This window comes from Periplaneta americana, chromosome 1 (genome assembly GCF_040183065.1).
Source record: "Periplaneta americana isolate PAMFEO1 chromosome 1, P.americana_PAMFEO1_priV1, whole genome shotgun sequence".
Lineage (NCBI taxonomy): Eukaryota > Metazoa > Arthropoda > Insecta > Blattodea > Blattidae > Periplaneta > Periplaneta americana.
In genome coordinates this window covers 199,160,260-199,176,466 of record NC_091117.1, presented here as the reverse complement: position 1 = coordinate 199,176,466, position 16,207 = coordinate 199,160,260, and the positions used below count along the sequence as shown (strand labels likewise).

At 34.1% G+C, this 16,207-nt stretch overlaps 1 long non-coding RNA gene across 1 annotated transcript in view; it reads left to right on the top strand.

Moving 5' to 3' along the window:
• LOC138706300 (uncharacterized) overlaps window positions 1-16,207 on the top strand; it is a 576,727-nt gene that overhangs the window by 379,228 nt on the left and 181,292 nt on the right. The window contains exon 3 of the long non-coding RNA XR_011333952.1: window positions 4,074-4,118. This is a non-coding gene — a long non-coding RNA (uncharacterized lncRNA). The remainder of the gene's footprint in view (window positions 1-4,073; window positions 4,119-16,207) is intronic.

Below are 16,207 nucleotides of genomic sequence, written 5' to 3'. Positions count from 1 at the left end.
ACTTCATGCTTATTTAGTCACAGGATGATTTCATGCTCATTTAACCACAGGATGACTTCATGCTTATTTAGTCACAGGGTAATTTCATGCTAATTAGTCACACGTTGACTTCATGCTCATTTAGTCACAGGATGACTTCATCCTTAATTACAAAAATGTTAGGAAAGCTTGTCATACAATTGACAGTAAATGACGCAGTAGTTGATACAGCGTGGTTAAATAACGAGCAAAAAATGAAGAATAAAAGGAATGCAGAATAAATAAATGCAAGGAGAACAAGTGGAAGACAAAGAAAACGAAGAAAGACAAGGAGAAGACAAGGAAAAGAAATGTGATAACAAGGAGGATAAGGGGAAGACCAAGGAGAAAATTTAGGATACAAGGAAAATACACTAGAAACGACGATAACATGGAGGGGGAAAAAAGGACATGAAGGGAGTTGGTTTCATTTTTTTTTTCGGTCAATTCTCAAGCTATCCCCTCATATAATCATTGAGGAGAAATACGTAGTTCTGCGGCAAGGTATGGGAATAGAATAGTAGGAGCTTGAACAAATGAATTTTATAGATGAAAGTAAAAATTAAGACAAGAAAGGAAAGAATAATAAAGATATGAAAAATAAATAAGAATTAGATTAAATTCTTCAAAAGGAAAAATTAGAGACGGAAGTGCGGAAATGAGAGATTCTAATTCATGAAGGCAACAAGAGAATTATTTGTGACGGAAAAGGACAGTAATTGGAAGTGAAGGAAACTAAGATAAGTGTAGTATGAACTCGCCTTTCATAAATTTGGTTCTGCACAACATACGCCCAACGCTATCGTGGTCTCTCTCGGAAGTGCGTTCCCGAACATGTCTTAGAACTTGGTACTGCACTTGATTAATTACTCGACCGGGACTGGAATTCAGAGCAGACCCACTTAATTTTCTCCATATCCGTACACACGCTATGCAGTTCGTCTTCTTACAGTGCATTATGTATATTAATAATTATAATTAATTGCTGAAGTATGGGAATATGGATTTGTAAATCTAAACCTGCACAATAATGTAACAATATTACTTCATCGCTGTATAATAAGTTATACTCTCACATCTCGCTAATTAATGAAAGCTCTGTTGAGGTTTTGTAAAATTTCCTCCCAATGGAAATGTTACAAAATCTTAAGCCAAAAATTAATGTTATATATTATGCTACCTTCTTCCTTTTCCTCTGTCCCATGTTTTCTTGCAAATTTATTCCTACCTGTTTTACTTCTCTTCTCATTCATCTCTTATTCATCTGCCTCATCTCTTCAAATACCTCTGTTTAAACACTTCATAGCGTTGAAAGAATAATGGAACAGACAAAAATTCTCTCCGGCACTGGGATTTGAACCCAGGTTTTCAGCTCTACGTGCTAATGCTTTATCCACTAAGCCACACCGGATACTCATCCTGGTGTCGGACAGAATCGTCTCACTTTAAGTTCCAACTCTTGGGTTCCCTCTAGTGGCCGCCCTCTGCACTACATCATAGATGTCTATGAACGTAGGACTGAAGTCCACATATGTGCTGAGGTGCACTCGTTGTGAGTGACTAGTTGGCCGGGATCCGACGGAATAAGCGCCGTCTTAAATCACGAAGCACGTAGAGCTGAAAACCCGGGTTCAAATCCCGGTGCCGGAGAGAATTTTTTTCTGTTCCATTACTCTTTCATCGTATGATAACGAAAAATATCTGCATGGAAATATCATATGTACTTCGGTACATTAAAATAATCTATATGGTATGCGTAAATCACTTCGTGATTTAAGACGGCGCTTATTCCGTCGGATCCCGGCCAACTAATCACTCATAACGGGTGCACCTCAGCACGTCATAGATGTCTATGAACGTAGTGCAGAGGGCGGTCACTAGAGGGAACCCAAGAGTTGGAACTTAAACTGAGACGATTCTGTCCGACACCGGTATGGATAAAGCATCAGCACGTAGAGCTGAAAACCCGGGTTCAAATCCCGGTGCCGGAGAGAATTTTTCTCTGTTCCATTACTCTTTCATCGTATGATGACGCAGAATATCTGCATGGAAATATCATATGTACTTCGGTACATTAAAATAATATAGGGGAGAGTCGGGTAGCATCGGACATCGGGTAGTATCGGGCAGTGAGTTTCTTTCATCTACCACCATATGGTAGTACCTGAATGACATGGTTACGTTTCTTAATGCGACATCACAGAAACGTAACCATGTCAATCAGGTACTATCATCGTGTGGTAGATAAAAGAAATTCACTGTCCGATATTACACGATGTCCGATACTACCCGCCTCTCCCCTATACTTCATAGCGTGTTTTGAGAAAGCCATTGTTTTAATTCTGATATACTGAGTCAGTTTAAGAGAGTGATTGAAAGAATTTCAGCTTTGTCCTTTAAATGTGCAGAAATTTTATGCGAACAAAATGTAACTTTTCGTTCTACAAAGCAATTTTAAAATGTTACATATATTCGGATTAAACTTCTGTACATTTAAAGGACAAAACTGGAATTATTTCGGTTACTTATTATCATAATACAGTACCTACTTACTTATGGCTTTTAAGGAACCCGGAGATTTATTACTGCCCTCACATAAGCCCGCCATCGGTCCCTATCCTGAGCAAAATTAATCCAGTCCCTACCATCATATCCCGCCTCCCTCAAATCCATTTTTATATTACCCTCCTATCTATGTCTCGGCCTCTCCAAAGGTCTTATTCCCTCCGGCCCCACAACTAACACTCTACAGTATAAGCATTTCTGGATTTTCCCATACGTGCTACATGCCCTGCTCATCTCAAACGTCTGGATTTAATGATCTTAATTATGTCAGATGAAGAACACAATGCGTGCAGTTCTGCGTTGTGTAACTTTCTCCATTCTCCTGTAACTTCATCCCTCTTAGCCCCAAATATTTTCCTGAGAACCTTATTCTCAAACACCCTTAATCTCTGTTCCTCTCTGAAAGTGAGAGTCCAAGTTTCACAACCATATAGAACAACCGGTAATATAACTGTTTTATAAATTCTAACTTTCAGATATTTTTGACAGCAGACTAGATGACAAAAGCTTCTCAACCGAATAATAATAGGCATTTTCCATATTTATTCTGTGTTTAATTTCCTCCCGATTGTCATTTATATTAGTTACTGTTGCTCCAAGATACTGAATTTTTTCACATCTTCAAACGATAAATCTCCAATTTTTATATTTCCATTTCGTACAATATTCTGGTCACGAGACATAATCATATACTTTGTCTTTTCGGGATTTACTTCCAAACCGATCGCTTTACTTACTTCAAGAAGAATTCCCGTGTTTTCCCTAATCGTTTGTGGATTTTCTCCTAACATATTCACGTCATCAGCATATACAAGAAGCTGATGTAACCCGTCCAATTCCAAATCCTGGCTGTTTTCCTGAACTTTCCTAATGGCATATTCTAGATCGAAGTTAAAAAGCAAAGGTCATAGTGCATCTCCTTGCTTTAGCCCGCAGTGAATTGAAAAGCATCAGATAGAAACTGGCCTATACGAACTCTGCTGTAGGTTTCAGTAAGACACATTTCAATTAATCGAACTAGTTTCTTGGGAATACCAAATACAATAAGAGTATTATATAAAACTTCTCTCTTAACCGAGTCATATGCCTTTTGAAATCTATGAATAACTGATGTAACAGTGACTGAGCATATTGGGAATTAAATTAATGGCTCTCTCCAAACAATCTTTAATATGTTTCATACAAAACAATTTTTATGTTGAAAAGGAAGCAAAAGCAAGCAGAATTGTAATGAAAACTGTTTTGTTTCAAATATTGCAAAGAATAATCAAATGAAATTAATTGCATTATTTTCAGTTCAGCCTGTATATACTCCAGAGTTTAATATAGAATGCTATTAGAAATAAAAAAAAATGTATAATACAATTCTTTACTTATCACATTAATTTACTGGAAGTTGACGTTGTGACACGCGTGATTATTGTGTGCATATAAGATACTCGTATTCGTTTACCTTGATGTCAATAACTTTTACTCTGTCTTTCTTGCAGGTGCTGTAATGCGTAATTCAGACTCAACCTCATCTTCCGGCGAAGGTATGTGCAAATGTTACCTAGCTTAATAACAGGTATCATTCAGATATTTTTGTATAATAATAATAATAATAATAATAATAATAATAATAATAATAATAATAATAACTGCTGGAACTGACTTGTCATTCTAGCTAGTAAGAGAAGAAGTCATAATGTGTTTGAAGAAAATTGACTGTTTTCTTAAAATATTTCAAGGTAAGAGAAACATATGTGCAACATACAGTACTGCAGAAACTCTTTGTTATGTGATAGTAATATATAGGCGATAGAATTGGGACAATTATAATTCAGTATTAAAAACAACAAGTCCACACCTGTGGAGGAACGGTCAGCGCGTCTGGCCGCGAAACCAGGTGGCCCGGGTTCGATTCCCGGTCGGGGCAAGCTACCTGGTTGAGGTTTTTTCCGGGGTTTTCCCTCAACCCAATACGAGCAAATGCTAGGTAACTTTGGGTGCTGGACCCCGGACTCATTTCACCGACATTATCACCTTCATTTCATTCAGACGCTAAATAACCAGAGATGTTGATACAGCGTCGTAAAATAACCCAATAAAATAAAAATAAAAATTAAAAACAACAAAAATTAATTATAAGTAAACTAATTGGAATATCACTATCATTACAAATAATTTATCAGCATATCAATAAGAACCTCATAAAATTACTTACAAAAACACTCCCAAAAATAATATACAATTATGAAAAAAAAATAAATAAAAAATTATTGGATTAACAATATTTTCACTGTTACAATTACACATATAGAAACACTAAATATAAACATTTACATAGAGATAAAAAATTTACAGGAGAAAAAGTTCGTCCAAAGGGCTGGACTCTGGAAGAGTACCCAAAACGCTCATTGCATTTCCGCGTTGAATAGCAATACTTAAGCGTTGACGCAATTAAGTAGTGCAACGGCGATCACCAGTAATGGAGATCAAAATTTGGCCGATTTGAGATACCAAAACTTTAGCGTCATGACTCCAAGGACCGAAGGTCTCCACAGCAAATGGGACAAAGATATAATTGTCTAAAAGATGAGCATATTTATTGACTTTCTTCGTCACGGCTAATTCAGCAGCAGATGCTGAGTGTCTGGAGGTATTCAGTAAGTGAGATGGAGCTAGAGTGTCAACGCAAGTGGAGTCCCAAATTAAAGATTTTCCTCTAGACCATGGAATTAAGGTCAGACCATCGGGTCGTTTACCATCTGCAAGACTAATATCTGGTGGTTCCAAAAGAGACGGGATGCCACAAGAAGTCAGAGATCTTTTAATGATATCATTGAGTGATGTATGTCTGGGAATGCGACCCTTGCTCCTCGACAGCTGAGTGCATGATGACCGTAAATATCAGCAATTCCCCCGCAAATACATTGGTGTTGCTGACAGAGTTTACAACCAAGGCGTAAAGCTGTTGCGATTTTAAAGGATGTACTATCTATTAGGGTGCCGATGTGAGGAGAAGGTAATGCGTGTAACCAAGCTCCAGACTCACTCTCTTGAAGAGCTAGGAGACGTGCAATGTCTTGTTCGGATGTGAAAGAAGAAAGGAGTGTATCTAAAATTTTTTGGGAATAGATAACTTCCCACTGTTTTTGAAATTCAGGATGGGTAGGAGGATGAGTGGTTTGTGAGGAAGTATACCAACTTGTCAGAGCATCACGCACATGACAGATTTCAGCTGCATCACTGTATAAAGGAAAGAGCGATTTGATGCAACGGAAAACTCCAAAGGCAGAAGAAAGAAAAGCAGGTATACAAACGTCAGAAAGTTTCCGAATGCCCACACCATCAAATTTAATTGGGAGAGAGGCTTGAGTCCAACTAGTATCGGTAAAACGTATATTGAGGATCATTTCCAAACTGGATCGAAAAAGAGCATCAGCTTTATGTAGGAAAGTTGGAAGAAGTCATAAAGGAGTAGTACGCATAAAGTAAGTCATCTTAGGGATTAGAAAACAATTTTTAAGGAGATAATAAGAAATATGAGGATGTATTAGTTTTAAACGATCAATGAAATATTGCAAAGAAATTAGTTTTTCTTCAGCGATGTGATCGGCAGCTTCTAAAAAGACGGGAGATCCAAGAATCGTTAAAGTGGATTTTGATGATGATGATGATGATAATAATAATAATAATAATAATAATAATAATAATAATGTTTTATTTTCGTTGGCAGAGTTAAGGCCATAAGGCCTTCTCTTCCACTCAACCAGCTTTAATCAATACAATACATATTTTAAATTACAAATATTTACACTACACTTAAAAGGTTCTCCAGCAATATTCTTCAATTTTAACGACTAGTAGACTACATGTATGGTTAATAGAAAGAAGTATAGAATATATTTTCGACAATGGAAATTGCCCTATAAGAATTAATTGATAAAAAAATTGAATGCAGATTTTTTGTTTCCATCAATTGAATGTACACAAAAACTCGAAGCATATTAACGTATTTCTCCAATAATCTCGTCCCTTATCATTCCTTAAGGGAAGACTCTCCTGAGTTGATGATGTTTTTTACTTTTAACCAATTTTCACTACAGTTTTTGTTAATTAGGGCGACTAAAAGAAAGACCTCACAAGATTTTAAAATATTGGGACACATAGTTTTGGATTTATTGCAAATTGAAAAGTTATTTTAATAATTTTGAAAAAGATCACAGGCATCCTAATTTTTTAATTATTATTCTGAACCAGAGGTCTGCATTGGACGTTTTCGCTCGAGCGCCAAGTAGTTCATAGCATAATCCGATAGGTAGCGCACATGCATGATGGGTAAAATTGTTACGAGCGATAAATCCTCTAACGGTATAAGCCGAGCGTTAGACATTCATTCTTGTTACAGTGATGAACTGTGTAGTAACATCATAGATGTTTATCATTTCAAAACTTTGCAGTGTTTAACTAACCTCTCCATAGTACAACTACAAAACTTGCTTTAAAATGCAATATAAATGTTGTAGGTAAATGCTTTTTTTTTTTTTTTTTTTTTTTTTTCCACACAGGAGTGATTTTGTTTTTGCCACATCTGATAGATGTTATAGGATGTAAATGTAATTATTATAAACGGAGAACACAATCACGATAATGCAAGAACTGCATCAAGTATTCTAGTAATAATAATAATAATAATAATAATAATAATAATCTCTAATAATTAGTGTATCAATCTTTGCGTGTGTAACAGTTGTGCAGCATGATTATTCGTTTTATTATATTTTCTGTGACGTTATCTCTGTACTAATATTGTTATTAATCTACTGCTATATCAATAATATTTTGTAAAACGTTTCTACATGTCGCAGTATATAGGCGGAACACTATGTATGGACCTATCATATTATATATGTGGTAAATCAAATATTGAATAATTATTAATTAGCAATAATAACTGTATATCGAAGTTTTTCATACTATTTTATTTATAACTTCATGTTCCTGTTTTGGTACGTTCCATTGACTGTTCCATTAAACGTTTGACATATGTGTATCTTATCTGTCGCCTTCCATACAAGATAAGACTTGTTGGTGAGATGACCTTGTACTGTGCTTCTATTTATTACGAGCGTATCACGACCGATCGTATCTCACTCGAGGGTGCGACACTCGACCGAGTCCAAGCGAGCGATTTAACTCTAATGCAGCCTGAACTTTTTAAGGATACACTAGAAATAAGATATACAGTACGGCTACTATTGCTTGTTTGTTTGTACAGTTAACTGATCAACAATAAATTGTTATCAACGTTAAAACTCATATATCCATTTTTGTACAAAAAATTAATGTAGAAAAATATAATATACTATATAAACGCTTTAAATTATTATTTTCCACATTTTCATACTTAGACACAAAATATCTTTGAAAGTAATGCGCAGTCCCCACTACGTTCAATGCAAGTATTCCTGTTATACTATGTTGAAAAGTGACGGAGTGTTTGTAGTCTTAATGTACATATTCAATTAATAAAACAATTATTAAGGTCACTTTTTTTACTTTCCCTAGTATTTTACTTTCTAAATCGCTGATTTCTTCCAATATAGGAGATATACATCCGGCTAGCAGTGATATATAATATACAATAACATTACAATAATTATAGGAATAAAATTACAATAAATAAAATAACATTAATTAATTCTAACTTCAAATAAATGAAATAATAAATAAACACAATAAACCTAGGACTATAATGACTAAGCATACCCAAGCTGAAGCAAACCTAACTTATAAATAAATATATTTATATTAAACCCAACTATTTTCAACTTAAGTAACTACAAGTCACCTTAATTACTCGTAATTACATGACATAACTTAGATAATTATAATTATCCATGCATACTGCACCTGCATTTTTATTAAATCTCAGCCTAATCTTTTCAATATTTCCTTAAATGTATTGATTTTGAGAGGACCATCTTCAAAGATTGCCGCAGGTAAGCTGTTCCAGCCTACTACTGTGCGGTTAACATAGGAAAATTTTGCCACGTCTCATTTTTTTTTTCTGCATTTAAATTTCATAATATGATCATCCATGCCCAAGTACGATGGTGTCACTAATCTAATATTGATGTCGGTCATTTGTGACTTCAACATTGCGCTCAGTCTGGCTTTTCGTTGCCTTGAATCGAGAAATTCCTAACCTGAGTGTTTTAATACATCTTCGCCATGTTCCTTCCACATTTTGACATATTTTGATCCTCTGCGTTGGACCTTTTCTATTGAATCAATTTGAATTTCTCTGTAATCATCTTCATCCACCGCTCCATATTCCATTATTCGGCGAACAAGGATTTTGTACGCTGATTCTTTTGACTTTCGGTTAGCTTTCATAAGAATACGTATAGAGAAATGTAGTGCTTTCCAGGCTCTACTTGTAATATTATTGACTTGCTACTCCCAACCCAGTTTGTTACTAAAATATTCAGTTCAATTCAATTTATTAAGCCATTAAACATACAGTGATAGGCTTCGTCACAATACAGAAGGGAGGGAAAAAAAACATACATTTGAAAATACATATATAATTGAAAACAGTAAAGTTTAATTAGAATGAAAACACAAAACATTTTGAAACTCTAAAATTAATGAAAACACTTCATTCTTAATGTAATATTTGTAACTAAATGTAAATAACTTTATTTATTAAAAAACAATTTCGTATGAATTTATGTTAAGAAACTAATCTACAGAGTAGAAAGGATTAATCAAAAGCCAATTATAAAATCTAGCTTTGAAACTATTGGTTGGTCTTTCTTTCTTTCTTTCTTTCTTTCTTTCTTTCTTTCTTTCTTTCTTTCTTTCTTTCTTTCTTTCTTTCTTTCTTTCTTTCTTTCTTTCTTTCTTTCTTTCTTTCTTTCTTTCAGTTTAACCTCTCCCTTCTAGGTGCATTTACACGACCCACGTCACCCGGGCCTTACAGGGCCGCGACCTGTCGGGAGAGGAATTAATCTATGGATCACATACATACTTTTTTGGCCACACAAGGACATGGAGGACCTCCCCGGATGAGGGATCAGCTCAATGCCAGGACCACCTCCGATACAACACAAACATTTAAAACATTACACATCATTCACTCACACATATGAAAGGATTAAGGGAAGGATCGCCGTCCATGGCCGGACTTTCAAGAGGTACAATCCCGGCATTTGCCTGGAAATAACTGAGGAAACCATGAAAAACCTCAGTTAGAATTGCCGGCCCCTGGGATAGAACCCGGACCTCCCGAATGCGAGGCCAGCCCTCTACCACTCCACTCTATTGGTTGGTAACTTATAATATTGATTGGGAAGCTTATTATATAATTTCATCCCCATGATAGAAAAATTTGTACTAGTTTTATGTAATCTATAGTATGGAATATTAATTTCTTTGCTATTTCTAATTTCATGATCATGTATATTGGCTATTAATGAGTGATTGTATTTTGTCGAGTGTAAAGGACTAGGTCGTGTATGTATATATATATATATATATATATATATATATATATATATATAAATTTATGACAGTTAATATCTGTGATTGTTTGAAAAGAGGTCGACAATGTTCAAGATAATTTGATTGACATAGAATTCTAATGGCTTTCTTTTGCAAAATCAAGACACTCCCAATATATACCTACCTAAGTATTTACAAGTGTTAACTTGTGGCACCGATGTACAATTCAATTGTTATATTTGTATTCCGACTCCAAATTTCTATAACTAAAGACTTGTCATTCGAAAGAGATTAGGTATCAAACTATTTGTATTTCATTTTATTCAATCTAAGGTATATACATCTATGCTAGCACATCGTACTATATGGCTTTGCCGTAGTTACACTGTAAGTGATTCACTCGTGCACCGAAAGATGGTGTTGGAGGTATCTCAACAAGCCTTTGGCGGTGTTTTGTTTATTAATATCTCAGAAACCTTTCTTTGGCGCTTAGCCCCCATAGAGAAATATTTCTTCAATTTGTCATTCAAGCGTCTCTTTGATGTCTTTCTTCTTCCGCCACGTTCTTTAACCCGTACTACATTTTTGTACATCACTCATCTTCATCCCGTGTACGATGAACTGCAACTTGCGAAGTGAATTCCCATCAGTTTGCGGTTTTTAACTATGTGCATTTCTAACCCTTAATTTTTATCGGTTGTAAGCCTACTCGTATATTTATAACATTAATATTATTTTTATCTTAAATTGTTTGTAGTATTGCTTTAGATAGATAGATAGATAGATAGATAGATAGATAGATAGATAGATAGATAGATAGATAGATAGATAGATAGATAGATAGATAGATAGATAGATAGATAGATAGATAGATAGATAGATAGATGGATGGATGGATGGATGGATGGATGGATGGATGGATGGATGGATGGATGGATGGATGGATGGATGGATTTATTCGTTCCATAATATTCTTACATTTGCTTTATAGCATAGAATAAAGAACATGTCCAATTCTTACGTTTAAATATAAATGCAATACTTATAAAATGGAAATATGAAATATGTACAGAATTAATACCTTAATAACAATAATATTTTATACAATGTAATATGTTTACTATTTAATAGTATTAAAATATTTACACAGTTCTGTGAAATGTCAAGAATTCATCTACAGAATAGAAAGTGTGAGATTTTAAGTAATTTTTTAGTTTTACCTTAAATAATGCAGGGTTTTGGCTATGATTCTTAATGTCTTCAGGAAGACTATTGCACATTTTTATCGCCATGTAACGTACTCCCCTTTGATAGTATGATAAATTTGATGATGGCGTATGAAAATGATTCTTTCTGCGGGTATTTATACTATGTATGGCTGAGTTAGTTGGAAAATTTTCTTTATTACATAAGAGGAAATTTATTATAGTGTATATGTATTGATTTGTTAAGGTTAGAATCTCTAATTTAAAAAAAAAATAATCTACATGATTCTCTAGCCTTTGCTCCAACTATTGTCCTAATGGCTCTTTTTTGTAATAAGAATATAATTTTACTATCTGCAGAATTTCTCCAAAATATTATTCCGTAGGACATAATGGAATCAAAATAGGCAAAATATATTGTCTTTAAGATACTGCTGTTTAGAAATTGTTGTAACGACCTAATTGCGAAGGATGCTGAGCTAAGTTTGGGGGTTATTTCTTTGATATGATTTTTCCAATTTATTGTATTATTAATATGCAAACCATGAAATTTGGTTGTTTATGTTTCTAGTAATGGTATATTGTTGATAGTTATGTCCATTGTTTCAGAGATTAAATTTGAAGTGGTTTTAAATTGAATTATGTTAGTTTTATTAATGTTTAATGCTAGTTTATTGGTTGTAAACCAGTCATAAATTTTAAGGAGAATTATTTCTATTTTATATTTGAATGTGGCAAAGTTCTTGTCTATAATTATGATACTTGTATCATCTGCAAATATTATAGGATAACCTATTCCTTTTATTATGGGGCCAAGGTCCCATTGTGTCCCTGAAATTTTTGAAGAAAGAATCCTTAAGATCATGCAGAACTTACCGTAGACTTCATTGACTTCAGTATCTAGCCATTCGCTTTGTACGGTAATCTAAAGTTTAAGATTCGTAATGTTAGATTTCTGTAAAGGTAAGAAGTTGCTATATTTTAATGGTATGCTATGAAAGGAGGATTAATTTCAAAGTACATTATAGTTTCGAAAGCTTGTAATATATTTGTCCTTAGTAATGAATATAGGACCAATGTAGAAAATAGTAGTTTCTTTAAGTATTTCTTCGGCCTGCCGTTTTTACATTCCGAAAATGTTATGAAAAGTTCCATTATCTGATGTCTATTCAGCCTACACGTTTGACAATAGTTAGTTATTAATTACCTTGTTTATAGATACAGGTTTTTTCCTTCTTGCCTGCAAACTAGGCATCTTTCCCCGATAGTCGGGTAAGATGACAAATGCAATTAACACATTTACTGATATATGTAGTTTACCTGAACTTGGTTTTATACATGTATATAATAAAATTGACTTAATATAAAGCTCATGGCCACTTTTTCACTCGTTTATCACTGCTCAGCAACACAATCATTGCACATATTTTATTGCCGTGTGCAAGACTCGTGAAATCACTTCTCACACACAATGAATTCAATCCAGTACATTTTTTGTCATCATTCTTTTTTAGGCGGCGTTTAAGGGTACGCTAAGGAATCCTTTATGCTAGCGATGCTTTAAAACAGTTCATACTCTCTGTTATAACATGTTCCATCGCAAGTTGAAGACTGTCCTCAATCCACTAACTTCTATCAGAGGATCTTACGTAATGTTTACACATTCCCTGCAATGAAACAAAAAATAAAACACTTGCAACAAGTTGTCATCTTACCCCGAAAAAAAAGTGATCATCTCCCCAAGTGCTGTGACGCAACCTGAGATGGCGGAACAAGGTCGTTGGTTGTTAACAATACAAACTTTAGAATCTTTACTGCAGTATCCATTACGAAAGTTTCACAGTTATTACCAGGCCTGCAGAACTGTAGCTCCCAAGAGCGACTGCTTTACTCCCCTTTCTTACCCCACCCACCTCTTCTACCAGTGCGGTCATGACGTTCTAGTTACGGTCGGCTGCAGGCGAGAGGTATACAATACGCTATCAAGAATTACAAATGAACAGATAATAAAATCCTTAGGAACATACCTTTAGAAAGTAAGAGAAAAATGAATGAGGGAAATAAATAAGTTAAAAGACATGTAAAATAAATTTTAAAATATATGTGTGCATATAATGCAAGAAGGTCTCCTATATATATATATATATATATATATATATATATATATATACCGTCCTATTACTAGTAAAGCCGATTAAATCCATTTTTTGTATAAAATAAGTTAAGTACAGTCCCCGACTTGTCTTTCCGTGGTCTATATTCTACTAAAATGAAATAAGTCCGAAATGTTGCATGCAGGCAACAAACCAACTACTTTATTTGAAGAATTTATTATGACTTTTCGTGCATTAATAAAGTTTTAATTACTGTTCTTACAAAACTTGTATTACTGGTCTTAACTGGCTTTACTAGTAATAGAACGACAAAAAATGTACGTTGATAAGTGAGTGATAGCTATATGATCGGATGTCAATGCTGTCATTCAACATTGTAACGCACTCCAGCCAAATAAATAAATACATGGATGGATGGATGGATGGATAAGCGTACTGCAGTTTAAAGAAAACTGGAACATGGCAAAATCTAAACCCGTGAAAAAAGACTACTTCCAAAGGAAATGGGAATACTGTACGTATGATTATTTTGTTGTTGAAGACGAAAGAATTGCTTGTTTACTGGTCCCATCCAATTTATTTCCACTCGTCATTTCAATATTAAACTACATTTCAACAAAGCCCATGTTAAGAATTATGGAATGCACAAACTTTCGGGTAAATTCATTATTACGTACTGTATATTTATTTATTTATATACTGTTAAATTAAGGATGTCACTCGTTGTGTTCATTCTGAATTGAAATTAATAGTGACTTTCAAGGTTCATTACTTATATGCTATAAATTTATGTTTCCGTAGGTGATGATAGGAGGAAAGTTTTCGAAAATCTAAAGCAAGTTAAGTGCAAAGAAATCAAAAAGAAACTACCGACAGGAAATCTAGCATAATTGTAAATCTTGAAATGAGATAAAGCATTATAAAAACATTGAATTTATTACAATCCTTTTTGGAAATTATATGCCGCCACTGATGGACCTTTGACGGCGACAGAACTCTCCGCGGAATTAGATCATCCCCAATAGAATTGGAGTGAGGCTGACGTCATGTTTCCCCTACTTAACGAGTTCTGCAGGCCTGGTTATTACGAATTCGAGGATGTATTAAAATTTTTAACATAACTTTGCAATTATTTTATAGCAGAAAAATGAGCTGTTATCTTGCTTTTCTTCTTCTCACAACACGAACACGTGGCAAAATGAGTTAGCTTCCACTCTACACACATTCAACTGTCTCAGTGATCATGAAGTTATGCGCTTAGCGTTCTCTCTTGGAAGAATGTGAGACTACAAAGAAATAAGCATCTTGCTCCGATAGTCATCTCCCTCCGATTCATTCTATTTATCACCTCCTGTAATTGTTTCGTGGGTATCCAGATTTCTAATACCTACAGAGGTGTGAAAATTATTAGAATAATCTTAATTTTAAAGGTTTTTTAATAGTTCCTTCACAAATATTCATTGAATTGATGAATATTGGTATATAATATTACTATACTTATGTAGGATATATTTACTACTAACAATGCCGGAAAGCATTGTTGTACATTGGTATTTTTCTTATTTTACAATTGTTATGGGAAATCAGAAATTATTATATTATGTTGGCGGAATTCGAAACATCAAAAATAATTAAGAAATGCTTTAAACAAATTGTTCTTTGCGTTTACATTGTTGTGAAGGTTCAAATGAACGTATACATCTGTTTTGTGCATATAATTTTTTATGTTTCCAATTCCGCCAACATAATATAATAATTTCCGAATTCCCATAAAAATTGTAAAATAAGAAAAATACCAATGTACAACAATGCTTTCCGACATTGTTAGTAGTAAATATATCCTACATCAGTATAGCAATATATACCAATATTCATCAATTCAATTAATATTTGTGAAGGAACTATTAAAAAACCTTTAAAATTAAGATTATTCTAATAATTTTCACACCTTTGTACTGTATTTAATGGTATTGCCTGCTTTGTTTACTTAATATGGTTTTGTACTGTTAAACATAATGTACATAGTTTCAGACAGACGTGTCAATAAAGCTAGCGTACTTTGTCGTTTATACCAGTATTACGTCGCTTTGAAGTCTTATGCGGCAATATTCAACTATTTACATTCAACCTACCTGTTTCATGTTTATTGGCGGCTGAAATGTTGAATAGTTTGTTGTTAGTATCGTCAGTGCATATTCAATTTATAATGCCTATCTACATTTATTTTTATCAGTCAGACGGTAATACAGAATTATATTACTTGTGCTCATGAATTCGTGGAATTTTCTCCCGCGCCTATTCTCTATATGTGAAATAAAATGAAACATTCTTTTAGCATTAGAAAATGTAAGCTAACATTCCTGTACTGTATATATGTTACGAGATATGACTAGGGCTGGCGGTTTTGGAACCCAAACAAAAAACAAGTTATGTGCACATATGGTTTTGACGGGTAGATACGTGTTGGGACAATGGTCAGAAATCACTATCTGCGCTTACATCGATATCATTCTAGTTGAGTACGAACAACAGTAGAAATGATTCTACGAGAAGAGTACAAATGCATAGAGTGCCTACATTCCTCCATTCCACAAGCTAGAGTGCGGAACTGTTGGCACGTTGTGTTGAACTTACGTTGGTACTATCCTTGTACGTAACACTCGAATGTTACAAAGAGCGAAAATGTTTGTACATCGGTTTTTCAGAAAGTCGACTAGATAAGTTATATACATGATTTATTTAAATTATTCATATGTATTTCTCTAAATATGTACATATGTAGCTTTCAAATACATATTTGGTCCGATAAGT